At 42.2% G+C, this 15,282-nt stretch overlaps 1 pseudogene; it reads right to left on the bottom strand.

Moving 5' to 3' along the window:
• Positions 1 to 931: 931 nt before the first annotated feature.
• Positions 932 to 5,463, bottom strand: LOC127653597 (photoreceptor ankyrin repeat protein-like; annotated as a pseudogene).
• Between the last annotated feature and the right edge of the window lie 9,819 nt (positions 5,464 to 15,282).

The raw sequence follows: 15,282 nt of genomic DNA, 5'->3' as shown, positions 1-15,282 counted from the left end.
CTTACAATGGATCATACATATTTACATACAAAATACATACTGTAATAAACATAACTGCTTCTTGTACCACCATATGAGCTATGACTTAAGTCACTTGCTTTGGCCTATGAAGATTAACTGAAATTTCAGGTCGCAGGTTTACCACACAAAAACTGTCCTTTTAAACAGGCAATAATGGTAGGAAGTAGTTGTGTGAAAGTGGAATGCACTACTGATGCACATTTCCTTTTAGAGCCACTGTGGTATTCACTGCATTGCTTCACTGATTCTGCCAAAAAGCATTTCCCCATATGCCATTACATTGAGGATCTCTTCAAAGACTGAGAACTTAGACTTTTCATTGTTTTAAAGACCTCATGAAATCATCAAAAAAAAATTGTTTTGTGGATTTTAATTTGTCTGTTAGCTTTGATTTTATTTTTATGCAAGTGCAATCCAAAAAGTGGTCAAAATAAACCCTAATCATGTATATAAGTTGAAAATGTACAGTCTCTCTATTCCGGGAAAATTGAATCTTGCACATACATAGACTTTTGTCCAATCTAATGATCTTCATACTGAGAATGTCCCTCCCCCTAATACCACCTGCAGGGCCAGTGCAGGTCAAACTGTTGCCTTATGTAGAAGTTCATGATTATCAGACCAGAAAGGGTTTGGGATGTGGGGTGTTGGTGTTGGGTCCTTCAATAACATAAAATTGACTTTTTTGTGGTTTTGGTGCCCTACAGAGACTGCATAATCTGCATATAGGGAGCAGCAGCCCAAGCCACCTTCAAGCAAGTAGCACATAATGTTTCGTGGCTTTGATGTGATTAAAACCTATTGGCTATTAGAGCTCCTCCAAACAGCCTGCCCAATGGGCAATTGGACAACACAGGAGAGAAAACTGCGCTTAAGTGATTTTATGGGATCATCACCGCCCATTCAATAATCACTTTTTATTTCTTTTTTCCTTGTCTTTTCTTTTCTTCTTTTTCTCGTCCTTTTCTTTTTGTGCTTTCTTTTCTTTCTTCTCCTCCTTAGCCTCCTTGTACTTCCACTTTGGAGGCTCCAGATAACCCTTCTGTCTTTTGTTCTTTTTCTCCTTCTTTGGGTGGGCTCAGAAGACTTTGTGACTTTGATCTGTGGAACACAGCCCGAGGGGAAAATGCTGTTACATCTGGATGCTACACTACGTGAGATGAAGGTACGCATACCAGACTGAGCAATGGAAAGCACACTGCCACGCCTCTCTGTATCAGCATTAGACACATAGACAGACCCGGCCGAGTGGACAGAGGGAGAAATGGAGGTGATGGAGCTGTTTCTATGGCAAAGTGAACTCTTCTCCAACTCTGTCCCTGAGGGTTTCTGCACAAGCTCAGCCACAGCCAGTCGCCGTTTTCCTGCCTCTGGAGGGCTGCTTGGGCACAGTGGGTGTGTGGCCATGGCTATGAGTGGGCTGCGAATGCTGGTGGTCATCTGCACCATATGATCCATGACACCATTGTCCTGCGGGTCTCGTGGGAAGCCGAAACCAAATGTGCTCTTGAAATGATGAGTCAGCTTCTGACCAGCAGTCTTATTGGATGTTGCTTGTTTGGGCCACTCAGGGATGTAGGTGTCACAAAACTGTTCTGCAGTGGAGCATAGTGCAAGGCGGCGCAAACGATGCAGTGTGTCGAAGCGACCTGTTTTCAGTGCCCAGTCACGTGCGCATTTCCCACGGTTTGAGTCTACAGCATCTACAGCCACACCTGAGATGGAGAGAGCAAAACTGAGAAGAAGATCTTAAAATGAATGTCCAAAATCCCTGGCAGATATATTGTGAATTAGACAGGCTGAAGGAGGATGATGTTTTAAACAAAGTAGATGGACATTAAAATTTACATATTAGCTCTGTTACAAAACTTAGAGAGCTGCCTCGATACCTATTGCCTACATAGCAGCTGAGTAGCATAGAGTAGCATCCTAACAGAAATTAAACTTTACAAGTGACTGATATAGAAAGCTCTACATAGACAGCAACAATACATGCCATACAAAGCGCATGGGAGACTTGATTCCCTTTTGATTTCAACATAGGTGATGCAAGAGGAGAAACAGTGGTTAGCGGTGGTGGTGTAGTGGGCTAAAGCACATAACTGTTAATCAGAAGGTCACTGGTTTGATCCCCACAGCCACCACCATTGTGTCCTTGAGTAAGGCACTTAACTCCAGGTTGCTCAGGGGGGATTGTCCCTGTAATAAGGGCACTGTAAGTCACTTTGGATAAAAGCGTCTGCCAAATGCATAGATGTAAATGTAAACGCAATACAAGTTTTCAAACTGATAATCATATTTGGGGGTTCTTGGCATCAAGAATTTGAAAAACCCCGCTCTAATAAGCATAAATATACATAGCATCCAAATAAATAGGGGTAAAATTAAAAAAAACTTCATTTTAAACTATTTATATCAATATATTTCTGTACTGAATGAATTATATTTACTATAATTAACTAGTTAACTATTCTCTCACTTTGTCTGGAACATCTTGTATTTATATTTTCACTTAGATTATCTCAATCCATTTTGGGATTGCCTTGACCATGATGTATACATGATACTGCCTTAGAATATGGTGAAAATAGGGTTTCTAAGAATGAAGCACAATTAAGTTCCAGAAAAATGTAATAACTTTTGGAAAAGTCTTTGCATAGGTGGTTGTTCTTATGATGCCTTTAAATGTATCTATGGAAGCAGCTCACTAGGAGTTTTGGAACAGAGCCATTAATTGATGCCTTGATAGTATTATAAGAAGTATTAAGACATGAAGTCTAAGAATAGCCTGGCTATCCATAGTCAGCTAGGGTTGCTAAACAAAAACATGCACACAGTATGCAGTGCATACACAATGCTATTGTTTAGCTGCTTAATTGCTTAAGCCTATGGGTGCTTTTAAGGTAAACTGGGTCAGTGCCAGCTATTTGATTTTTGAATGACTAAGTGAGTCACCCGGTGTCTTGAGTTGTTACTGTCACATGAGTTCATTGTTCTGCATGAAAAATTAAGTGTTTCTGCCATTTATGTAATGAAAACAATTGATGTGTGTATCTGACCTTTGTGGAGTAAAGGAAATTTTCAGCATATTTGTGTGTACATGTGTCTGTTCAGAAATCACCTACTCACTGTGCATTATCAGAGCTGCCACCACATCATCCCTGCCCTGTATGGCAGCTTTAATGAGCACAGTAAATCCTCTGTTGTCTCTGATCTCTGTATCTGCTCCAGGAAAGTAATTCATGATGTAATTACATATGGAGACGTGACCTGTGAACAGAAATATTGACCATAATTGCACACCATTTTCTGAAGGTCCATATTAATCCTTATTTCAGGAAAAGTGGTTTACATGCTTCATAGTTATTAGAATGTTATTGAATACATGGTAATCAACATATTTCAAATAAGACTATGCCCATTCTTCACCCACTTTTCTCTTCTGGAAATACTGGACATACATAGTGACTTACATAGTGACATGCACAGACCTTATCAGGGACAGGGACAGAAGGATGAAAAAGGGCACTGATAATTTTTTTAATTAGTAATTATACAGTATATACTTACCTGATTTATTTTAATTTTGAGTATTTAAGCATTTTTCATGTATTATATTCTGTACATCATTTTTAAATTTTTTCCTTTATCACAAATACTAATAATAGGCTAGTGGTCAGCCTAATATTTAACTATTTTAATTCAATTATTAAAAATGTTACCCTTTTTCTGAAAGACCAAAAGGGCACCTTAAGGTTTGAGAATGAATGGGGCTTGTGCCCCTGCTGCCCCTCTTCTGAGCATGTCTCAGCTCCTGCCAATTAGTCAACTGCATTTTTTATAATTCTGTTTAGTGATATAATAATTTAGCTAATTCTCAGTCCTGAAAAATGCCATGCAAGAGTGCAATAACATTTCAAATTGTAGGCTATAAAAAATTTAAAGATGCTTTCTCTCATTTGTATGCTGATAAATGTTAATTTATTTTAATGTTTGTAAAAAACAAAAACAATTTTGACTTTTAGCAACAGCCTGTGTCCCATACCATCCAGAATTACTTTACTGTACTTGCTATAATTACAGTATTTGGATACAATATCACCAATAAAAAGGATTATTCATTAACATTCTGAAAAAGGTGTTTACATGTCACATCCTTTTTGGATTTCTGGGATTTGGCTTAATCAGGTTATTTCAGTTGGGTTAACATGTTTAAATTATGCATTTTTTTGTTTGTTTTGGGAATTTTACATCATTTATATCTGTAGAACAGTACAGTAGGTGCAGACAGGAAAGTGGTGGAGAGGGAAAGGATCAGGATATGATCCAGAATGTTTTAAAACCCAGGTCCCTGTGAGCCAATAGCTCTTGTTAATAAGTCAAAGTCATTAAGCTATCAGTAACAGCACAGTTCTGAACACATGACGCATTCATCCTCAGAATATGACCAACCTAGAATGGTATAGGAATATTCTTGTGGATGTAAACATGGTCACTGAAATAATTCATATTATTCGTATTTCCTCTATTACCATCAAAATAATGAAATTGTGTCACATATGCAACAACTAACCAGCTTGAGCTGCGATCATTAGAGCAGTGTTGCCATCGTTGTCTTGATGGTTAATGTCCAGATGCGGACAGCCATGTAGCCCATAACAAATCGGTAGAAAGCCTTTATATGCAGCCACCATCAACCCATTCTACAAGAGAGAGAGAGAGAGAGAGAGAGAGAGAGAGAGAGAGAGAGAGAGAGAGAGAGAGAGAGATGTTTTTTTTACATTGACCTCCTTACATCCAATCCTTTAACAGACAAAAAGTAAAAAAATTAATTTGTAGTACACAGACACATCAAATCATCAGAGCCTATTAGGCCTGTATGTAATCCTTTTATAACCAACCAAACCATTAGAATGTGTCTAAATGGCCACATGTCCTATGGCACTTCTAAAGTTATTTTAAATGGTTAAGTTATACAACACCATCAAAACACCAATTTAAAGTTTTAAAAGTTCAAATATAAAATGTTGTGATTGGAATACCGCCTAATCCATCTCATGGACCATAGCTCACACCTAAAAAGTCTAATTCCAGAACATCTGGTCTTTCTGCTCTGTGATTGGTCTGTCTCTTGCTCTTTAAGTTTAATGTGCAGTATCTTACCTAGCCATTAATGTCAACTTCCATGGCCTCGTCACAGGTCACACCTCTCTCCAACACTATCTTCAGTGCTTGTGTGTCATTTTGGACACAGGCCTCATACAAAGTGTTCGCAGTTCCCTTTTTTCCATCCTCATGTTCGTAATTAGGTAAAATAGAATCATCAGAAAGCATGATTCCCGAATCCGACTCTTCCCTTAATAATGATATTTCGGAGGAATCCTCGTCTGGGCCTGACCCCAGGTTTGGGTCATCATAAGCAGAGCTCTGAACTGCTGCCATATCTCAAATCGCAGGTCCATCCAACCCCATCAAAGCTGACATTTAAGGTGAGCATTTCAACTTCATTGTAGGTCAGATACTTGCAGGGAAGAAATTAAATCCCAAGCGTTCATGGCCCCGTCTTGAGATAAACTTAGTAGACCTACAGAGATAAACCACAAGGCTCTTTAATTAATCAACCTCAATTATGCAATGATGGCCCCTATCAAGAGATCATATTTGCTAGACATTTGTACATATTGCTTTAGTTCCAATTACCAACACAGGAAGCTATGGTAATTATACAAGTCAAGGTTAAACCTCAAGTCTTAGAAGATCACTAAGACAAAGGTGCAAAATGGCTACAACCATTGCTAATATACAGTATACTATAACCTATAAAACCTGGTTTCACACCAATCTCCTATCTTTGCTAAACAATTAGCACTAAAACAGTTCATTCAAATTAGATCTCATTAATATATCTGAAAGCTTCTTTTGCGAGAATATTGAGAGTTTTAGTAGCTCTGGATCAGTGCTGGGCAGATTACTTGTGAATTGTAATCCAGTAATGATTACAAATTACATGACAAAAAATGCAACTAGTAACGAAATCTTTTACGTTTTACGATCAATAAATGATTAACAATTTACTGCCTTATTAAAATGTAATCATGTAATCTATAAAAAGTAACTAATCAAATTACGAGTATTTTAAAATGTAATTTAATCTAATTACAAGTACTTGATTTTTGTAATCGAATTACATAATCCAGATTACACGTAATCTGTTACTAGCCAGCACTGCTCTGGATTTAGCCTTTGAGAGCTCTGCTTTAATTGTCAGTGCTAAATCTGGCCTGCTCAGGCTTAGAATACAAAAGCTTACCTACACAATACAAACACATGGTACCTCAGTATACCCTATAAAGCATATGGGTGATTTTTCAATTAGGGGAATTTTTCTGCCCACTGAGATGTGAAAAATTACTTAAAAAAAAAAAAAAAAGAATTTATAGTTTTAAATTAAAGATTATAGTAACATTATAGTACCTTTAAAATATTACTGTCTATTTAATTACTTTTTCAATTCTCCTCTATAATAAATGTATAACCATCAGCTGTCTTTGATGAGATTTCAAGACAGTGTGATGTGCTGTTTGTTGACAAAAATGTCCCCAAATACCCTTGTGACTCTTTATAATAGTAATTAACAAATTTATAAAAAGTTTTTAAATCAAGGAAATTCAACTTTTCCATCTTACAAACAAATTTTCAAATAATTTGCTATTTATGGATACAGTTATTCTAATAAAGAATTGCCATTGTGCTAAGCATTTTAAAGAAGGGCTATGGAAATTAGAAGTGATATGTTTAAGTCTCTTTTATTTATCATAATTGCATTAAATCTCATTTCTTATATTGTATAATTCTGACTAAATAAAATCCAGAATGTTAAAGGTTACCTGAGTAGATAGTAATGATACATTATATTGTAATTAACTATTGCTATAATAAGGCAATGATAAACCTTCCTTTTACATTTCCTAAACAAAATGATTGTATTAAACTCGTATAGTCTGGTCTGTTGTCTGGATTATTAAAGAGCTTGGATTTTTTAACTTGGCTCAAAATAAACATTGTATAATTAAGAGGAATAACTCACCTGTGTTAAACTTGCAGAAGAAAAGAAAACTCCTCAGTGATTATACCTTCAACCAATTGGAATTTCAACAGATATTCATACCCTTATTGTCAGAAATAAAATAATCAGATTCACCTCCTCGGTCTGTGTGCACTGTGCATGTGTATGTTTTGTGCGCATATGTGTGTGGAGGAGTGAATGCATGCTTGGTAACACTCTCTCACACCTAAAGTCATTAGACTGACTAATGCCTTCAGGATCAGAAAGAACCCAACATACTTGGACAGTCACTTTTCAATCTCAAACACACATGCAAGGTTTTCAGTTAATCTCTGTCTTTCCCTCACAAGCATACATACAATTCTTTAAGTATTAACATGATTATGTATTCAAGCAATAAATTTGAACAGATTAGATCAAAAACAGAATAATAATGTGGCCATGCTGTGGTCAAGGTGGCCCCAAATTTTAGGAACAGATGATATTACAAAGATTGGATAACCTATATGTATTACATACCAGATCTTCATTGTCTATTGATTGTCATTGTCTATTAGGTATTTTATGTCACACAGACACTGATTTTAAGTCAGAAGACTATATGTATGCCAAGCTGTCTTTGATGAGATTTCAAGACAGTGTGATGTGCTGTTTGTTGACAAAAATGTCCCCAAATACCCTTGTGACTCTTTATAATAGTAATTAACACTCACAAAATATTTCTGCCTCTTCTGACATTAAAAAATGTTTGTGTTAATATATATATTTTTTATAAAAGAAGGTTAAATTCTAAGGACATGTTAAAATTTATTTTTGTGGTAAAGCCAATAAACAAAAATGTAATGAAATGAAATAAAAATAAATGAATAAATAAAAAATTAAGACATTTTGTCTATTGAAAACAGTTTCACCAGGATCTGTAGGCTACATTTTTACATATGGCAGCTGAATTAGTTTCTGATAATTGTGGCCCAAAATTACTGAATTTGTAGCAGCTTTTTTTTTTCAAAACTGCCCTACAATAATCATAATGAAAATATATATGCCTAAAAAGTGCCAGTGACTGTAGGAGTACAAATGAGGTCTGCCGATTTAACGTGTTAATTATAATAATAATAATTATTATTATTATTAATTATAAATTATTATTTTAAAATGTGAAAAAAAAAAATCCAACCATATGAGCAATTCAAGTTGAAGTACACAAGCCACATCAATAGGTGGCAGCATGCCTCAACAAAACCAACAAGCAGCAGCCACAGATTGAGAACTGCTCACTGATGAGGCGCAATGGAATACAGGAATCTTGAGACATGATTATTAAAGTTCCCAATACTTTTTACTTGACAAAGCGTCCTAAAAAAATGCGCCGATTATGACACAAAATACCAACGTCTTTTTTTTGAGACGCTACATATGCATCCGTCTGAGGGACGCACGTGTACATACAGAGAGACAATAAAAAATTGTGCAAATGTAACACAATATCTTTTCCTGTGATAACTGGCACATTAGCAAACTCAATGCAAAATAGGTTGCTGTCAAATGTCAGCTTGTTCAATTATATATGTGAATAAAACAAAAAATATATTGAGTTCTTAAGCCACTTTTTGTATTGTCTAGTCAATGCTAGTCTCATCTGCCACAATAATATAATTTATATCAAACTGTTGTAGGCATTTTGTTTTGGCCTATTGAGGCATTTGTTTGGAAATTGCTCCCAAGGATGAACCAGAGTTGTGGAGGTGCACAATCTATTTCTGAGGTCTTGGCTGATTTCTTTAGACTTACCCATGATGTCATGAAAGAGGCACTGAGTTTGAAGGTAGGCCCTAAAATACATCCACAGGTACACCTCCAACTGACTAAAAGAAGCTAATTGGCTAATTGCCTAAAGCTTCAAACATTTTCAGGCCAAGGACCCCTTGGTAGAGAGACAGAGCCGGGACCCCCGTTACATATTGTATAAAATTGAGAGTTGCGTTTTATGCCAATAAAAACATATATGAGTGGTCTTAGCTAGACTCCCAGCTTGGCTAAGCTGAGTTAAGTTGGGAGGCTAGCTGGTCTTCCAGCCTGACCAGCTAGAAATTGTTCAAAACACCTCTGAAACCCGCTAACTGGCTAGGCTGGGCAACGAGCTTAGGCTGGTTTTAGTTGGTCTTTTCAGCAGGGTGAACAGCAGGGTTCTGCAACATTTTGGACATGGAGTGACATTTTAAATTTTCCATGTTAATCCCTGTGCCAAACCTAAAAAAATAAATAAAAAAAACCCCCAGATAAACAGACAGACAAACAGAAAGACAGAAGAACAGACAGACCCTGTCTCTGCAGAATCACCATGTCATCTGCTCAAATGCACAGCGCGTCCAACGCAAAGCAGGTGCATTTACTCCCTCGACCCTCCACTAGAGTGCTGCTAAACCTGATGCGTATGAAGCTTTGAGTGGCTCGTAATGAACAGTGGTCATGTGAATCGTTTGTCAATAGGGGAACAGGCTCGGCCGTTAGGGATTTAACCTCCGGGCACCTCTTAGGAACCTGATGATTAAGTCGTGCTTACCCAAAGACTTGTCGTCTACTGCGTCGTGGTGGGGCGCGATAGCAGCGACATACACCTTTAGGGTGGAAGGGGACAGCCTTCCCTCCAGCCTCTCTTGCAGAAATAAGAGCACTGACCTAACTGCGCACCTCTGCTGGTCTTCGGCCCGGGAAGAACACCAATTTGCACAGGCCAGCTGTGTGCCAGTGCATCTGCCCCGAGGGGAGCCTCTGTTCGGGCATACCAGAGCGGGCAGTGGGAGGTTTCTTGGGAGGTAAACAGGTCTACCTGGGCCTTGCCGAACCGTTCCCAAATCAGCTGGATCGACTGGGGGTGAAGCTTCCACTCTCCGCTGGGCAAGCGGTGTCATGACAGCGCATCCGCTACCACATTTACCACATTGAGGTTGCCGGGGATGTGAGTGGCACGCAGCGACCTGAGTCAGGCGAGTCGTGACATGTGGCGGGAGCGTACGCCACCTTGGAGATTTATGTATGCTACCACAGTGGTGCTGTCAGTCCTGACTAGGACATGTTTGTCCCGAACTAACGGGAGGAACTTCCGCAGGGCAAAGAAAACAGTCAGCAACTCTAGGCAATTGATATGCCAGCACAGCGGGGCCCCTCTCCAACGGCCCGCAGCTGCGTGCCCGTTGCACACGGTGCCCCAACCCAATCCGGAGGCATCGGTCGTGACCAAGACGCGTCGGGACACCTGCTGCAAGGGTACTCCTGCCCATAGAAAGCAGAGGTCTGTCCAGGGTTTGAATGTCTGGCGGCAGGCGGGGGTAACCACCCCAGAGGATGCCATATGCCCCAGGAGCCTCTGGAAGAGTTTTAAAGGGACCGTTGTGTGTAGCCTAAAACTGGCGAGGCATCTCAGCACCGATAGGGCACGCTCGTTGGTGAGGCGTGCTGACATTGAGTCTAACTAATGAGTCTTGACCTGAAGCCCCAGTCGTCGAGGTAATTGAGTATGTGAATGCCAGCTTCCCGGAGCGGGGCAAGAGCCGCCTCTGCGACTTTCATGAAGACGCGAGGGGACAGAGACATGCCGAAGGGGAGGACTTTGTACTGATACACCTGGTCGTCGAACGCGAACCGTAGAAATGGTCGGTGTCAAGGCAGAATTGAGACATGGAAGTACGCGTCCTTCAGGTCTAGCGCTGCGAACCAATCTAGATGCCGGACGCAAGTTAAGATGTGTTTTTCCGTGAGCATTTTGAACGGGAGTTTGAGCAAAGCCCGGTTGAAAACTCGCAAGTCCTACATCGGTCGTAAGCCGCCGCCTTTATTGGGTACAACGTAGTAAGGGCTGTAGAAACCCTTCTTCATTTCGGTTGGAGACACAGGCTCTATCGCGTCTTTGAGTAAAAGAGTAGCGATTTCCGCGCACAGGGATTTGGCATGTTCGGCATGTATTGCGGTAAAGCGGCGGCCCACGAAGGGGGGCGGGGCCTGGCAAACTGAATTACTTAACTGAGTCGAATGGTCCAGGCCAGCCAGCGTGACGGGTTGGGGAGTGAATGCCACGCATCCAAACTCCTTGCTAGGGGCACCAAAGGGACAAGTATTTTTGACATACCCAGCGGTGCTTCGCAGCGGGGCAGAGCAGGTAGTACGGCGTCGGGAGGCAAGGGTGCGTCCCGAGGCTCTAGTGCTGAGAAAAAACTCAAAGCACTTACCTTGATCAGCACACCCGGCAGGGGGAGGGTCAGTGACTGAGGAGGAGGTCCAATGTAGGCGTCCTCTGAACTCGTCGGAACCGGCCGGCCGGGGGACAGTCGTGGGGCTGAAGGCGGGGGATAGGAAATATCTCTGTAATTGAGAATTTGGGTACCGCCGCCCCATGTGTAGGGGCAGCAAATGAAATGAATTCAACAAAAGATTCTCCTCCCGGCCCTCCAACAGGGGACGGAATGGTCTTACCAGCTCCGGAGCAAACATCTCGGGCCCTGGGTCGAACGTCTCAGGAGCGCCTGGGAGCCTTCCGGGTCCTCGAGGGTGGCGTCTGCTTCCTGCAGGGTGCTCGATGCTGGGGCTGAGAGCTGGGCCCGGGTTGAGGTGGAGCAGGGTGCTTCTTAACCGCAGGAAGACACCCTCGGCGAGCAGACGGGGCATGGCCCATGGCGGCAGGCTTGCGGTGGTCAGCCACAGATGACGTTCCTGGACCACAAGCGTGGCCATTGTCTGCCCGAGTGACTGCGCTGTGACCTTCGTGGCTCTGAGGGCGAGGTCGGTCACTGAGCGCAGTTCCTGCAGCACATCGGGATCAGGGCTACCCCCATGCAGATCTTTGAGCGCCTTGGCCTGGTGGACTTGCAGAAGGGCCATAGCGTGCAGGGCGGAAGCGGCATGTACGTCGGTGCTGTAGGCTTTCGCGGTCAGCGAGGATGTTGTTCTACAGGCCTTGGAGGGGAGCACAGAGCAACCCCGCCAGGTGATAGGGTTTCTGGGACACAGGTGGAGCGCAACAGCCCTATCCACCTGGGGAATCGCCGTGTACCCGTGGGCTGCTCCGCCGTCGTGAGCGAATGAGCGAGTGGCTTTGTGACGGGTGGAGAGGGGTGCTCTCCACGATGACGTCAGCTCATGGGGGGGGGGTGAGGCTGTGAGTGGCACCCAGACCCCAGGAAGCAGTCATCCAACCGCGATGCTGTGGGGAGGATGGAGGGTTCCAATCCAGCCCCACGCTGGTGGCAGCCTGGGAAAGCATGTCGGTCATCTGCGCATCAGCCTCATGCTGGCCCCCTCATGCTCGCCTTTATACCCGTATGTCTGGGGGCGGGGTATGCAAATACTGTCTGCCAACTTCTCATTAGCCTTTTTTCATAGATCAGAGGCATATTCGGCGCTCAAGAGAGACCCCTAGTGTTGCTTCTTCGAACACAACGTCGAAGTGAGCGACAGACGGGGAACAGATCAAGTCATTTATCATAAATTCTTCTCCCCTCCCAGTAGGGGGCGATATGCACAAGAATATGAATCATCAAAAACACAAGAAGAAGAATGAGAAAGTGAAAGTAAAGTGGTAATTTACTGAGCAGGGAAGAGAATTTATAATAAAAAAATGACTTAAATGTTGATCTGTTTAACACCCACACCAGAGTCATCTGGCTTACATTTATGTTGCCTATATGTGGGAGTTTAGAGCTTCAGCATTTTGGCACCCATTCACTCATACCTTGTATGGACCTACAGAGCTGAAAAATTCTACTAAAACAGTCTTTGTTTGCATTCAACAGATGAAAGAGAGTCATCCACATCTGAGATGGCATACGGGTGAGTAAATGATGAGAGAATTTTCAGTTTTTAAAGAACTAACCCTTTAATGTACAGAGAGAGCAAGTTGCTATTTTCACTGCTAATATCTGGAAGTTACCTCAAAGATGTCATCACATTCGCTGTCTATTAAAAAAATAAGGCAGCACATTTTTACATACACTCAAGCAAGTTTGTTGTTAGGCTATTATGGTGGGGACCTCCCATTGACTTCTGTTGCTCTTAACTTAAGCCTGTTTTAGGTACCCTAACTACCTACAACGGGGGTGAAGCTGTGAGCGGCACCCAGACCCCAGGAAGCAGTCATCCAACCGCGATGCTGTGGGGAGGATGGAGGGTTCCAATCCAGCCCCACGCTGGTGGCAGCCTGGGAAAGCATGTCGGTCATCTGCGCATCAGCCTCATGCTGGCCCGAAGGTGGCAGCCCAGGGGAGTCGTCAGTGTCAGATGCCACGCTCTCCGATGCAGTGGCGAGCTCATCCACCTCGAGCTCCAGAGGATAGGCAGGCTGGCTGCGAGGTGAGCCGCTGTTACCGCGAGCACGGACAGGAGTCAAGGAGCGTGTTGGGGGGGCGGGTGGTCCGAGGGGGCTTACACGGCGGAGCTGCACCCGCTGCCATCCCCAGATCGCCTCCATTGCCAGCTGCATCGTCCTCAATCCTGTTGGAAGAAGGAGCAATGCGGGGGGTGGCTGGAGTGGTGAGCTTTCTGTTGAAAGCAAGCCGCGACCACAACGTTGCAACGAGCATGAGCCATCCACAAACGCAGCCTCGGTGTGATTGCTGCCCAGACACACGAGACAACACCTTTGGCCGTCTGAAGCGGAGAGCACTCTACCACATTCAGGAACAACACAGGGGTGGAAGGGCATCTTTAAAAAGACGCGTCCTGAAAAGGACGTTCAACGTCGCTGTGTATAGATCTTTTAATGAAATATATTCTTTTATCAAGAAAATCACTCTTTTAAACAACTCTTTTACAGTTTCTCTGCGCTGTCAAAGTGCCCAGGGGCAAACTGCACTGCCGTGCAAGGAAGGAGAATAGAGCGTCAGAGGAATAAGCAGGAACAGGTGTGACTCGCAGCAGACTGCATGCACTACCATCTGCTCCGTAGAAAATTTCTGAATGAACTCGACATTTGTCCTCGCCTTTATACCCGTATGTCTGGGGGCGGGGTATGCAAATACTGTCTGCCAACTTCTCATTGGCCTTTTTTCATAGATCAGAGGCATATTCGGTGCTCAAGAGAGACCCCTAGTGTCGCTTCTTCGAACACAACGTCGAAGTGAGCGACAGACGGGGAACAGATCAAGTCATTTATCATAAATTCTTCTCCCCTCCCAGTAGGGGGCGATATGCACAAGAATATGAATCATCAAAAACACAAGAAGAAGAATGAGAAAGTGAAAGTAAAGTGGTAATTTACTGAGCAGGGAAGAGAATTTATAATAAAAAAATGACTTAAATGTTGATCTGTTTAACACCCACACCAGAGTCATCTGGCTTACATTTATGTTGCCTATATGTGGGAGTTTAGAGCTTCAGCATTTTGGCACCCATTCACTCATACCTTGTATGGACCTACAGAGCTGAAAAATTCTACTAAAACAATCTTTGTTTGTATTCAACAGATGAAAGAGAGTCATCCACATCTGAGATGGCATATGGGTGAGTAAATGATGAGAGAATTTTCAGTTTTTAAAGAACTAACCCTTTAATGTACAGAGAGAGCAAGTTGCTATTTTCACTGCTAATATCTGGAAGTTACCTCAAAGATGTCATCACATTCGCTGTCTATTAAAAAAATAAGGCAGCACATTTTTACATACACTCAAGCAAGTTTGTTGTTAGGCTATTATGGTGGGGACCTCCCATTGACTTCTGTTGCTCTTAACTTAAGCCTGTTGTAGGTACCCTAACTCTAAACTTTTGGAATTTTTTCCCATTCAAAATATACATGTTGTTTATCAAAATATACATGCAGAAAATAGAAAGATAATGGCTTAGATGTGGGCAGGCCAAAAGCAACAGTGACAAGTAAAAACTTTCTTAAATGTTATATTTATTGGTTTAAATTATATATAATAGATTCCTTTATTGATGTTTGAGATTGAAGGTATGTGGTGCAATGTGTAGAGCCCTTTTCTCGTGTTTCCCTATGTTGCACTTGGAGGTCAAGATGGAAGCAGGAGGGTGTTGGAGAAGAGGGCGGGAATGGGGGTGGTAGACAACAGAAAGGAGAGAAGATAAGAATGTGTGTACGTGAGAGTAGAGTGTGGATAAACTGCTCAAATGTAAGCTAGACATACCTGGACCAGTAAAGAAGAAACAACAAAACAAGCAGCCAAATATTTCCTTCATTCATCCAAGGA

Source organism: Xyrauchen texanus, chromosome 13, assembly GCF_025860055.1.
Source record: "Xyrauchen texanus isolate HMW12.3.18 chromosome 13, RBS_HiC_50CHRs, whole genome shotgun sequence".
NCBI lineage: Eukaryota > Metazoa > Chordata > Actinopteri > Cypriniformes > Catostomidae > Xyrauchen > Xyrauchen texanus.
This window is presented reverse-complemented; position numbering and strand designations above follow the sequence as displayed.